The following is a 12,228-nucleotide window of genomic DNA, read 5'->3' as shown; positions in this document are numbered from 1 at the left end:
TTTCCTTTTTTCCCTTTCATCTACTATGAGTGATGCTTCCAGGGTCTGTTTTAAAGAATCTCGATTGTATTACTTTGAGCAGTTATTTATTTGGGACAACATAAATGCTATCTGGTTGAGAAATCGTATTTGCATCTCATAATCTATAAAACAATGTTGTGAAAACAAAATAAGCAGAGAGAGACAAATGTCAAGTTTGACTGTCACTTTAAATCACAATGTCCAGCTTTGGGAGGAAGTGATCATCACGTGGGAATGTGACTAAGTGAAACAATCTGTCTGAGGCTTTGTCTTTAAAACCAAAAATATAGAGAGAAAAAAAACATTGATTAATGGAGAACAACCTTCATGGTTTTGAATGGCAAAACAAAAGCCCCCAAAATGTCAATGTGTAGATGGTCTTTACCCGTAAGTTCTAAAGAAAACAACTTTTTTCTCAGAATGTTTTATCGGAGTCTTCACACTCCATCCCTTGTTTACTTTCTCGTTCTTCAAACCTACCTAAAAACTATCCTTCCCTTAAACATTTTTTTCTTTCCTCATGGTGAAGTTAGCTATTCTTTCACCTGTGTTCAGCTCAAATATCTCCAGAAGCACTGAACATTTTGTATCAGAATCATCTACTTTTAAATCTGTTTACCTCCTTGGTCTGTGAGCACCTTGAGAAAAGAGCCATATTTTTATTCATGCTTGTTTTGTCAGAGGCCTTAGCAAAGAAACCGCTTGATAGTGAATAAAAAGTGAATGAGTAAATACCATTCAATAGTTGATTAAATAGGTAATATTCACATTCATTCCATTACAAGTGTTACTGAGGCACAGCAAGGTGGCTGGCTGGTCTCAATCACAGCATGGCTAGAGATATTATCAATGTTAGAGATGGTGCCTTTTTCTCAATTGATTGCATGCATTTTAATCAAATCAGGTTGATATATTGTTCATTATAACTTTATGATGTCCCAAACATTTGATATACTATGATGAGATTTTAGCTTCAGAAAAAAAGGCTATATTAGATTTGACTTCAATGTAATGAGAAAATATATGACTGCTTTTATTTCTTAAGTTTTCTTGTTTCAGTTACTAGAGGATAATGCTACAAATTGCATTTTCCTGCCCTATTCACAAATTATGTTGTACACTCCAGCCACATGTGTTGCTTGTGCTGAAATCAAGAGAATGGGGTGCTAGCTCCTTTTTCTTCACTGGAAGGCTTGAGCTATATTTATGATGATACAGTAACTTGTGTCCTAATTTTGATGGCAAACTTTCTCTCTTGAAAATGGTTTTATTAAATCCAAGAAGACAGGGGGAAAGAAAGGATCATAATTTTCTGTTTACTTGCCAGTGTCTCGTTTCCCTTTATCCCAAGAAAGAAGCAGCCACTTATGTTTTGATAATGCTGTTTGTCCGATGGTGCAGGCAGAGCCAGCTGTTTCCCATAAAGTTATCTTGGGAAATAGCAACAGGGCTGTCTACAATGGCAGATGCCATCTGATACCATTTCTAGGGGGTAGTTTCTGTTGAAACATTGTAGGAGGGTTTTCTAAAGAACAGGCTGAGATGTCAAGAATGGTTAGGGCTGATATATGCCAAAGTCAATGTAAAGTAAGTAAAGAGGAAAATAAAATCCTCTTTGAGGGAAGAAGGAAAGGTTCAGAAGATGGTTAAAAGCAGTATCCACAGAATGGGTTGAGAGAGGAATTGGTAAACCAGTCAGATGGTGGGGGTGAAGGCTCAAAGCTGTGGGCACAGGCACTGGTGCTCAAGTCTTAGCAGACGCTTCCATAGCGGAGGTCCTCGGGATCTAAGTGTGATGACAGAGAGAGAAAGCAAAGCTCAGAAGACGGCGTGTGCTTGGAGTTCTTTCCATGAATAGCATGAAGGAATTCTCCGCATATGGAGCACTGGCTCCAGGCATGGGCTCCATTTGGATAAGAGGCAGAAGTTCTAGAGGACAGGGAATCTTGCTTGAAGCCACGGCCCATGAAAAATGAGCATGGAAAAAAGTCTTATCACGGGCGGGGGGACTTCCTCAAATGGTTCAAGAGCTGTCATGAAAAGTCTTGGAGGGAGGAGGGGCTGGGTAAATTCACACCTAACTGGTGCAAGGCACATATTCTGAGCGAAGGGCACACTTATAACTTTGACTTAAAATGTGCAAGAGTTGTGTAACCAAAACATGTTTACCTTGGCATACTCTGAAATTTAAAAAATAAAGTCTTGATCTGTGAATTCTAGAAGGCTGCACTAAGAATCCACAGGAAGAAGTTACAAAGTGTATATTTCATCTGAACATAAGGACAACCAGAATGTTGGATAAGCAAAATGTGGGGGGATTAATAAAAATGAAGGCCAACTTTCAACTCCTGCACTTTAAACCTACTCACAGGTGCAGGAGGGAGATGGTGTGAGTAAGCCTGATGTTCTCTTTTAAGTAAAAGGAAGTTTCTACAGCTAGTTAAAGTAACAACAACAACAACAAAAAAAAAAAAAAAAACACCAGTCTCCACTCAGTAATTAAAAATGGCAAAAGTCAAGGAGGCAGATACATCTCTGTTTCTCTGCTTCATGCTTTCCCTCCTCCTGCGCCTCACTCAGTGTGACCTCTGAGCACTCCAGGTAGAAGCCAGGGATGGACAAGAGCTGAGGGGACATGAAGCTGCAGTGCTCGGCCTGTCACACGGGCATCACACCCCCTGGGTTGGCATGTGTTTAAGCTGATCGTGTCCTCCACAGGGGTCTCCCCTTATTCCTGGAGGTGTCACCCTTGAGCAGGTGAATGCCATCCAGACTGACTATTGCTCCTTTCCCTTCCCCTTTGTCCTTAGGAACTTTCCTCCAGCTTCTCTTCTGCTGGGGGTTAGCACCCTTTGGGTGGCCCCACTGAACAAGACCCCAGGCCGGCTGGCCTCCCAGCATGCACAGTCTGGAAGTGCAGACCCTCCCAGCATAGCAGAGTCTCTCCTCTGTGACTTTGGCACAGTAGCCAGACCTTCCTCTTGTGTCTCCTGATGCCCTGTGCTTGCCAATTACAAGAAACCAGTGTCCAGCTCTACACGTGGACCCACAGGGGCCTTCCCTGAATTGAGATGAAGGGAAGGGAGGGGCCTCCAATGCTTTCTCTATAAGGTCCTTTCCAATCTCCAGCAACTTGAACCTTTTATACCTTCGATGTTGCAGACAAGTCTGGTACCAATTTCTCAGCCATAGTGGGCCTGTCTCACCGTTCATTCTGGAAAGTAGCAATAAAAGCTCCATATTAATGCCCTACTACTCAAGAGACAATTTTTTAGATAAATCGCATACTAGTTACATGATGAGCTGGAGACCAGACTTATTTGGTAACTTTCAAGTTTTGGAATTTTGTGGCAGTGCTTTGGGGGCCAGAGGTGGGAACAAGAGGGAGCCCCCAGGGAGCTCTGGCTCTTCCACCTTCCTGCTGTCAACTGGTGATTTTTATTGTAGAGTTTTAATGTGAGATCTTTCTGGGAGAAAGCGAGGATGCCCTACTACCATGGCTGCTTGCCTCGGAGGCTCATCTTGACTATTGATCCATTCAACCCATTTGGCTACTCTGTGCAAGGCGCAGTCTATCTAAGCAGTTTTACTCTGATCATAGGAGCCAGAACTTCTACTGCAACAAATTAGCAGGGGTTCCAATGACAATTTTATTAAACTAACTGCTGCATAGGGTAGCCACTTCCTCCCAGAAGTACTGAAACTTTCTGTACTTCAGTTTTCTCACCTGTTAAACACCTGCCTGGTGGTATTGTTTTGAGTTGTGTAGGTCACATACCTTTCATGGTCTTGTGATCACATCGGCACTCAGGAAATCATAGCCACCTAGCCACGTGGTCTTTCCCAGTGACCGCAGAGGTTAACAAGTAAAGTTTTAGGAAACTATCCACTACTGCAGTGATTTTCAACCCATGTCCCAAGAGAGGATCTTAGGTATGCTGTGAAAAGTTTTAAAGACCATTAATTAAATTATTTTCAAAAGACGTTTAAAGCATGATAAGTATATTCTATTTTTTACTCTTTATTTTTGACCAACACAGTTTAAGTGTGCCATAGACATTTAAGTTCAAGTGTGTCATGATTTTAAAAATACTGCTCTAGAGGAATTGTCATTCATCCTGAAACAGGAAATAGGATTGTCTGCGAGGCTGAGATGTCAGGGCGAGGGGGCAGAGTTAAGAAAAGGAGTCAGTTCTAGGTCCTGGTCCTTGCAGACCTGTCTTGGAGCACACGACTGTGGGTGTGTGTGTATAAAACACACAGGCTACAGAACCAAGCATGGAAATTACAGACAATTGGATTTATTGCAGTCGGGAGGGACTATGGCTGAATAGACCCAGGCTAGGGGAGTCGGAGGGACTCCTGCTCTACACCTGGGGAGCTCCTGGCTGGGCCAGGGCAGGTAAGGAGCTTTTTCAGTGGGCAGAGGATGGACCAGACTCCAGGACTGCCAGGGAAGGGGTGGGCTGGATGACCCAGCCTCTAGGCTGCCAATGTTTCAGTGACACCATGTGGCACAGGTAGCGGAAGAACACTAAGAGTCTCTAACAGAACAAAACGTGTCTCTCCAGGACCATGGTAATAAAGAACAAGGAAGTACAGGTCGAGGGCCCCTTATCCTAAGTGCTTGTTGCCAGCCATGTCTCTGGGTTTGGATCTTGTTAGATTTGGGCATATTTGCATTACAAACTGGTTGAGCATCCCAAATCTGAATATCTGAAGTCCAAAATGTTCCAGTGAGCATTTCCTGTGAGCTGACATAAAGTTTCAGATTTTGCAGCATTTTAGAATTTGAATTTTCAGCTTTGATATGCTAAATCTGTATAACTGGGATCCTAGAAGCTACTAGGACAGAAAGAAGAAGAACACGCTTACGGTTGGGAAGAGGGCTAAGAGTTATTTTATTAGAATATTTAAAAGAACATATCCCTTTTTTATTCGTGGCATTGGTAAATTACAGTGTTTTCTTGCTTACATCCTAGATTTTTGGAGTGAAGATAGCATGATGGGCCGGGTGTGGTGGCTCACATCTGTAATCCGAGCACTCTGGGAGGCTGAGGCGGGTGGATTGCTTGAGCTTAGGACTTGGAGACCAGCCTGAGCAAGAGTGACACCCCCATCTCTAAAAGATCCAGCCAGGTGTTGCGGTGGGCGCTTGTAGTCCCAACAAGCTGAGGTAAGAGTATCACTTGAGCCCAAGAGTATGAGGTTGCTGTGAGCTGTGATGCCACGCACTCGACTGAGGGTGACAAAGTGGGACCCTGCCCCCCACACACAAAAAAAGATAGCATGATAATTAGGAGTGTATGTTCTGGAGCTAAATTGCCTAGATTTAAATCCCAGCTCTGTCACTTACAAGCTTTGTGGCTGTGCTTTGTTCTCCTTAAATGAATGAAATTGAGATGATAATAACTAACTCATGGGAGGTGGGGAGGATTAAGGGAGACTGACGTGTAAGCACTTGCACCCTGCCTGGCACATACTAAGACTTTACTAAATGTCCAATATTCATATTAAATTGCCTTGGTTTTCTCCCCTAGAGATCTTGCCTTCCTCCCTGAAATGCTCCCAAAGGCTCCCAGGACACTAACAGTTAGTGCTCACTGACAGAACCTTTCTTCAGAAGAAAGAGACTGAGCTGAAAAGAAGCAGAGGCCCGAATTCAGCAGAGGCCTGAATGAGCCTGAGCATTTCCAGCTGAGAGTTATTTTAAGGTAAAGCAGGTAACCTCATGGCGATGTGGGAGGACCCCAGTAATCCCAAAGAGAGACTCCGCTGGCCAGCAGAGCTGAGCATGGGGTTCCTCGGAGGCCAAACCCCATTGTTTTTGTTTCCATTTCTAAGGAGAAGTTGGAAAGGAGGGCGATTTGGATTCAGAGAGTAAAATGAGAGGATTGGATGAGATGATCTCTATAGACTGTTCCAGCAACCTGCAAGGTGCTGACTCAGTCTGGGAGCATGACTAAAAGATGAGAGATTAGAAGCTGTTGAAGGCAGGAGAAGCCAGCCAGATGCTCAGGAAACTGTGTCCCAACAAATTCCTGCCGAACCTTAGAGTACGCCGGTGAGGGAAATGACGCGAATTTCATACTCATAGTCACAGAAAATAAGAGATGAAGCTTGGAAGGTTGGGGGAAAGTCTTACCCTGGCAGAGACATAAGCTCCTTTATTCATTGAGTCTTTCCTCATTTCACCATAACTAGAAGATAGGCTTTGTCAAAAGAAGCTTCAAAAGAATTTGGAGGGACAATCAAATTACCCTTTTTTTTTCAGTCTTTGGCCAGGGCTGGGTTTGAACCCACTACCTCCAGCGTTTGAACCCACTACCTCCAGCGTATGGCTGGGTATGAACCCACTACCTCCTACCCCTTTGAGCCACAGGCACTGCCCCTATCCTTTTCTTTTTGAGACAGAGTCTTACTCTATCGCCCTCAGTAGAGTGCTTTGGTGTCACAGCTCACAGCAACCTCCAACTCCTGGACTTAGGCAATTCTCTTGCCTCAGCCTCCCGAGTAGCTGGGACTACAGGCACCCGCCACAACGCCCGACTATTTTTTGGTTGCGGTTTGGCCAGGGCTGTATTTGAACCCGCCACCCTTGGTATATGGGGCCAGTGCCCTACCCACTGAGCCACAGGTTTCCCACCACCCCTTTCTCTTTTGAAACCTCCTATCTGAGCAACATTTTTTAGGCCCAGGTTCACAAGGGAAAAATAATTCATGAATTATATCTAAGGGTGAGTGTCTGAGGATCTCAGGACTCCTGTAACAACCACACATTTCTCTAAGCAGCAGTCCAAATAGTTTCAACACACAGTAGAGTTTGTGTGTTACCAGGTTATAAAACTAGCTGGTAAGCCTTCATTTGTTGAATAAGGAATTAAAGTATTATTGCAAGGGAGGAAGTTTTATGCTTCAGGGGACGAAAGATGGGAGAACTTGGAGGCGGAGCAAGATGGCAGCCAAGTAACAGCTTCCTTGCATCTGGGCACTGTGAGTCTGGGGATATAGGACTCCAGGCATCTCTGGCTGGTGGGATCTGCCTATCATCACCCCTGAGAGGATACAGGGAGTCAGCGAGAGACTTCTGGACCCCAAGAGGAGGACTAAAACAGTGGAAAACCGGCAAGTGGTCGCATGTGTTCAATCCGTCTAAACCCGCCCGCAACTGTAAGTTCAGTAGCAGCGAGACTGCAAACCAGAAAGGCCTTACCTGTGAACTGTTTTGGTGTCTTTGGACTTGGCACTCAGCTGAACTGCCTTGGGGAGAGCCTGAGTGGGAGTGCGGAGAACTTTGGCCTTTGTCTAGGGCCCCAGTCTGAGCCGCTGAGCCAGACGGAGCTAATAGTGTTTGGCTCTGGGTCACAGGCAGACATTGTGAGCGATCTGCCCCGGCAAGCTCCGCCCTCAGGGTCGCAGAGCTGGAATTGGGTGGGAGCTGGTAACCCAGTGACCAAGTAGCCTAAGGGCGGGGTCTGAGCCGCCTTGCAGCCCTAACCCTCAGGGGCAGAGGGAGACCAGTTTTGACACACAGGATAAGTGGATAGCCACTTCAGCAGTGATTCCAGTGACAAGCACTTCCCTGAGAAAGCTTCTGCTCAGTAAGTGAACAGTTCAAAGTGCCTTTTAAGTGGGCTGAAGAGAGATTTAGGGTGTCTACCTGCTGGGGTTTGAGAAACTAGCAGCCTCCAGTCCTATCAGAACGGTGATTAACATCTCATACCCCAGAAGACCAGTATTGCCCAGTATTGCCCAGACAGTATTCAATAACATATACATACTGCTTTGTTTTTGGTTGTGTTTTTTTTTTTTTTTTGGTTTGGTTGTTTTTTTTGTTTATTTTGATGTTGTGGATTGTTGTTTTGTTTTTTAAGTTCAACCTTTTCCATACAGATCCTTTTTCTTTCTCAATTTTTCTAGTTTAATTATAATTTCCCATTGCTGCCTATTTCAATAATTAGAACTTCATTTTTGTTAGTGTTTCTACCGCTATTATTTGGTTTTTCCAGCCAATTTTATCCCATAAAGTTTTCTGTTTGCTTGTTTTGGTTTGATTTATAGCATTTTTGCCTTTCCTCTTTACTTGGTGGAGGTGGGGTACTGTGTCTGATCAGGTTAGCAAAGAGCTGCTGACCTCAAGGGAACCACCCAACTGGGCACCCCCAGAAGGTGTTTTTTTTTTTTTTTAAGGTTGTATCAAAGTACCCTACTGTACACCTATATTGCTCTGTCTCCCTCTTTCTGTGCCTCTCTTCTTTTTGTCAATATTCCTTTTACCCACCCCCTCTCCTTTCTCTATTTTTCTTTTTTTTTCCTTATCACTCGGTCTTCCTTTCTTTCATCCCTTTTTTGCTCTTAAACCTTCTCACCCTTCTGGTCCCATAACCCTTAGTCCACGGGCACGAGAACTTAAAGAGCAAGAGGAAGTGAAAGGAAAATTAGGGCAAGGAAATAGATAAAAGAAATCACCCATGAGGAGGAATCAGCAGAAAACTCCAGGCAACATGAAGAACCAGTCCAGAACAACCCCGCCAAGGGACCATGAGGTAGCTACTGCAGAGGATTCCACCTATACAGAAATGTTAGGAATGACAGAAAGGGAATTTAGAATACACATGTTGAAAACAATGAAAGAAATGATGGAAACAATGAAGGAAACTGCTAATAAAGTGGAAAATAACCACAGGGAAATCCAAAAACAGAATCGAATCAGAGATGAACGATATGAAGAATATAAAAAGGATATAGCAGAGCTGAAGGAAATGAAACAGTCAATCAGGGAACTTAAAGATGCAATGGAAAGTATCAGCAACAGGTTAGACCATGCAGAAGAAAGAATTTCAGAGGTAGAAGACAAAGTTTTTGAGATAACTCAGATAGTAAAAGAGGCAGAAAAGAAGAGAGAGAAAGCAGAACGTTCACTGTCAGAATTATGGGACTTTATGAAGCGTTCCAACATACGAGTTATAAGAATTCCAGAAGGGGAAGAAGAATGCCCCAGAGGAATGGAAGCCATACTAGAGAATATTATCAAAGAAAATTTCCCAAATATCACCAAAGATTCTGACACACTGCTTTCAGAGGGCTATCGGACCCCAGGTGGCCTCAACTCTAACCGAGCTTCTCCAAGACACATTGTGATGAACCTGTCCAAAGTCAAGACAAAAGAAAAGATTCTGCAAGCTGCCAGGAGTAAGCGCCAGTTGACCTACAGGGGCAAATCCATCAGAGTGACTGCAGACTTCTCTAATGAAACTTTCAACGCAAGAAGACAATGGTCATCTACCTTTAATCTACTTAAACAGAACAATTTCCAGCCCAGAATTCTGTACCCTGCTAAGCTAAGCTTCAAAATTGATGGAGAAATCAAATCATTTACAGATATACAAACATTGAGGAAATTCGCCACAACAAGACCAGCTCTACAGGAAATACTTCAACCTGTCTGCACACTGACCACCACAATGGATCAGCAGCAAAGTAAGAACTCAGAAATTAAAGGACAGAACCAAACCTCCACACTGATGCAAAAGATAAAACTAAGCAATGGACTCTCACCAAATAAGACGAATAGAATACTACCACACTTATCAATTATCTCAATAAATGTTAATGGCTTGAATTCCCCACTGAAGAGACACAGATTGGTTGACTGGATTAAAAAACACAAGCCATCCATTTGCTGTCTGCAAGAAACACACCTGGCTTCAAAAGACAAATTAAAGCTCCGAGTCAAGGGTTGGAAGACAATTTTTCAGGCAAATGGAATTCAGAAGAAAAGAGGAGTTGCAATCTTATTTTCAGATACATGTGGATTTCAAGCAACTAAAGTCAAAAAAGACAAAGATGGTCACTTTATATTGGTCAAGGGAAAAATACAACAAGAAGACATTTCAATTCTAAATATCTATGCACCCAATTTAAATGCTCCCAGATTCTTGAAACAGACCTTACTCAGGCTGAGCAATATGATATCTGATAATACCATAATAACAGGGGACCTTAACACTCCTCTTACAGAGCTGGACAGATCCTCTAAACAGAAATTAAACAAGGATATAAGAGACTTAAATGAGACCCTAGAACAACTGTGCTTGATAGACGCATATAGAACACTCCATCCCAAAGATAAAGAATATACATTCTTCTCATCATCCCATGGAACATTCTCCAAAATTGATCATATCCTGGGACACAAAACAAATATCAACAGAATCAAAAGAATTGAAAATTTACCTTGTATCTTCTCAGACCATAAGGCACTAAAGGTGGAACTCAACTCTAACAAAAATGCTCGACCCAGCCCAAAGGCATGGAAACTAAACAATCTTCTGTTGAATAACAGATGGGTGAAGGAAGAAATAAAACAGGAAATCATTAACTTCCTGAGCATAACAACAATGAAGACACAAGCTACCAAAACCTGTGGGATACTGCAAAAGCAGTTTTGAGAGGAAAATTCATCGCTTTAGATGCCTACATTCAAAAAACAGAAAGAGAGCACATCAACAATCTCACAAGAGATCTTATGGAATTGGAAAAAGAAGAACAATCTAAGCCTAAACTCATTAGAAGAAAAGAAATATCCAAAATCAAATCAGAGATCAATGAAATTGAAAACAAAAGAATCATTCAGAAAATTAATGAAACAAGGAGTTGGTTTTTTGAAAAAATAAATAAAATAGATAAACCATTGGCCAGACTAACGAGGAATAGAAAAGTAAAATCTCTAGTAACCTCAATCAGAAATGATAAAGGGGAAATAACAACTGATCCCACAGAGATACAAGAGATCATCTCTGAATACTACCAGAAACTCTATGCCCAGAAATTTGACAATGTGAAAGAAATGGATCAAAATTTGGAATCACACCCTCTCCCTAGACTCAACCAGGAAGAAATAGAGCTCCTGAACAGACCAATTTCAAGCACTGAGATCAAAGAAACAATAAAAAAGCTTCCAACCAAAAAATGCCCTGGTCCAGATGGCTTCACTCCAGAATTCTATCAAACCTTCAAGGAAGAGCTTATTCCTGTACTGCAGAAATTATTCCAAAAAACTGAGGAAGAAGGAATCTTCCCCAACACATTCTATGAAGCAAACATCACCCTGATACCAAAACCAGGAAAAGACCCAAACAAAAAGGAGAATTTCAGACCAATCTCACTCATGAACATAGACGCAAAAATTCTCAACAAAATCCTAGCCAATAGATTACAGCTTATCATCAAAAAAGTCATTCATCATGATCAAGTAGGCTTCATCCCAGGGATGCAAGGCTGGTTTAACATACGCAAGTCTATAAACGTTATCCACCATATTAACAGAGGCAAAAATAAAGATCACATGATCCTCTCAATAGATGCAGAAAAAGCATTTGATAAAATCCAGCATCCTTTTCTAATTAGAACACTGAAGAGTATAGGCATAGGTGGCACATTTCTAAAACTGATTGAAGCTATCTATGACAAACCCACAGCCAATATTTTACTGAATGGAGTAAAACTGAAAACTTTTCCTCTTAGAACTGGAACCAGACAAGGTTGTCCTCTGTCACCTTTACTATTCAACATAGTGCTGGAAGTTCTAGCCAATACAATTAGGCAAGACAAGGAAATAAAGGGAATCCAAATGGGAGCAGAGGAGGTCAAACTCTCCCTCTTTGCTGATGACATGATCTTATACTTAGAGAACCCCAAAGACTCAACCACAAGACTCCTAGAAGTCATCAAAAAATACAGTAATGTTTCAGGATATAAAATCAATGTCCACAAGTCAGTAGCCTTTGTTTACGCCAATAACAGTCAAGATGAGAAGCTAATTAAGGACACAACTCCCTTCACCATAGTCTCAAAGAAAATGAAATACCTAGGAATATACCTAATGAAGGAGGTGAGGGACCTCTATAAAGAAAACTATGAACTCCTCAGAAAGGAAATAGCAGAGGATATTAACAAATGGAAGAACATACCATGCTCATGGATGGGAAGAATCAACATTGTTAAAATGTCTATACTTCCCAAAGCAATCTACCTATTCAATGCCATTCCTATCAAAATACCAACATCGTACTTTCAAGATTTGGAAAAAATGATTCTGCATTTTGTATGGAACCGGAAAAAACCCCGACAAAAACAGCATGCTAGGCAACATTTCTGTTGCTGTGCACACTGGGGGTGCTGGGGGCTTCGCTCCGGGGAGCACAG

This window comes from Nycticebus coucang, chromosome 5 (genome assembly GCF_027406575.1).
Source record: "Nycticebus coucang isolate mNycCou1 chromosome 5, mNycCou1.pri, whole genome shotgun sequence".
NCBI lineage: Eukaryota > Metazoa > Chordata > Mammalia > Primates > Lorisidae > Nycticebus > Nycticebus coucang.
The sequence above is the reverse complement of the archived record's forward strand: the minus strand, read 5'-3'. Positions refer to the sequence as shown.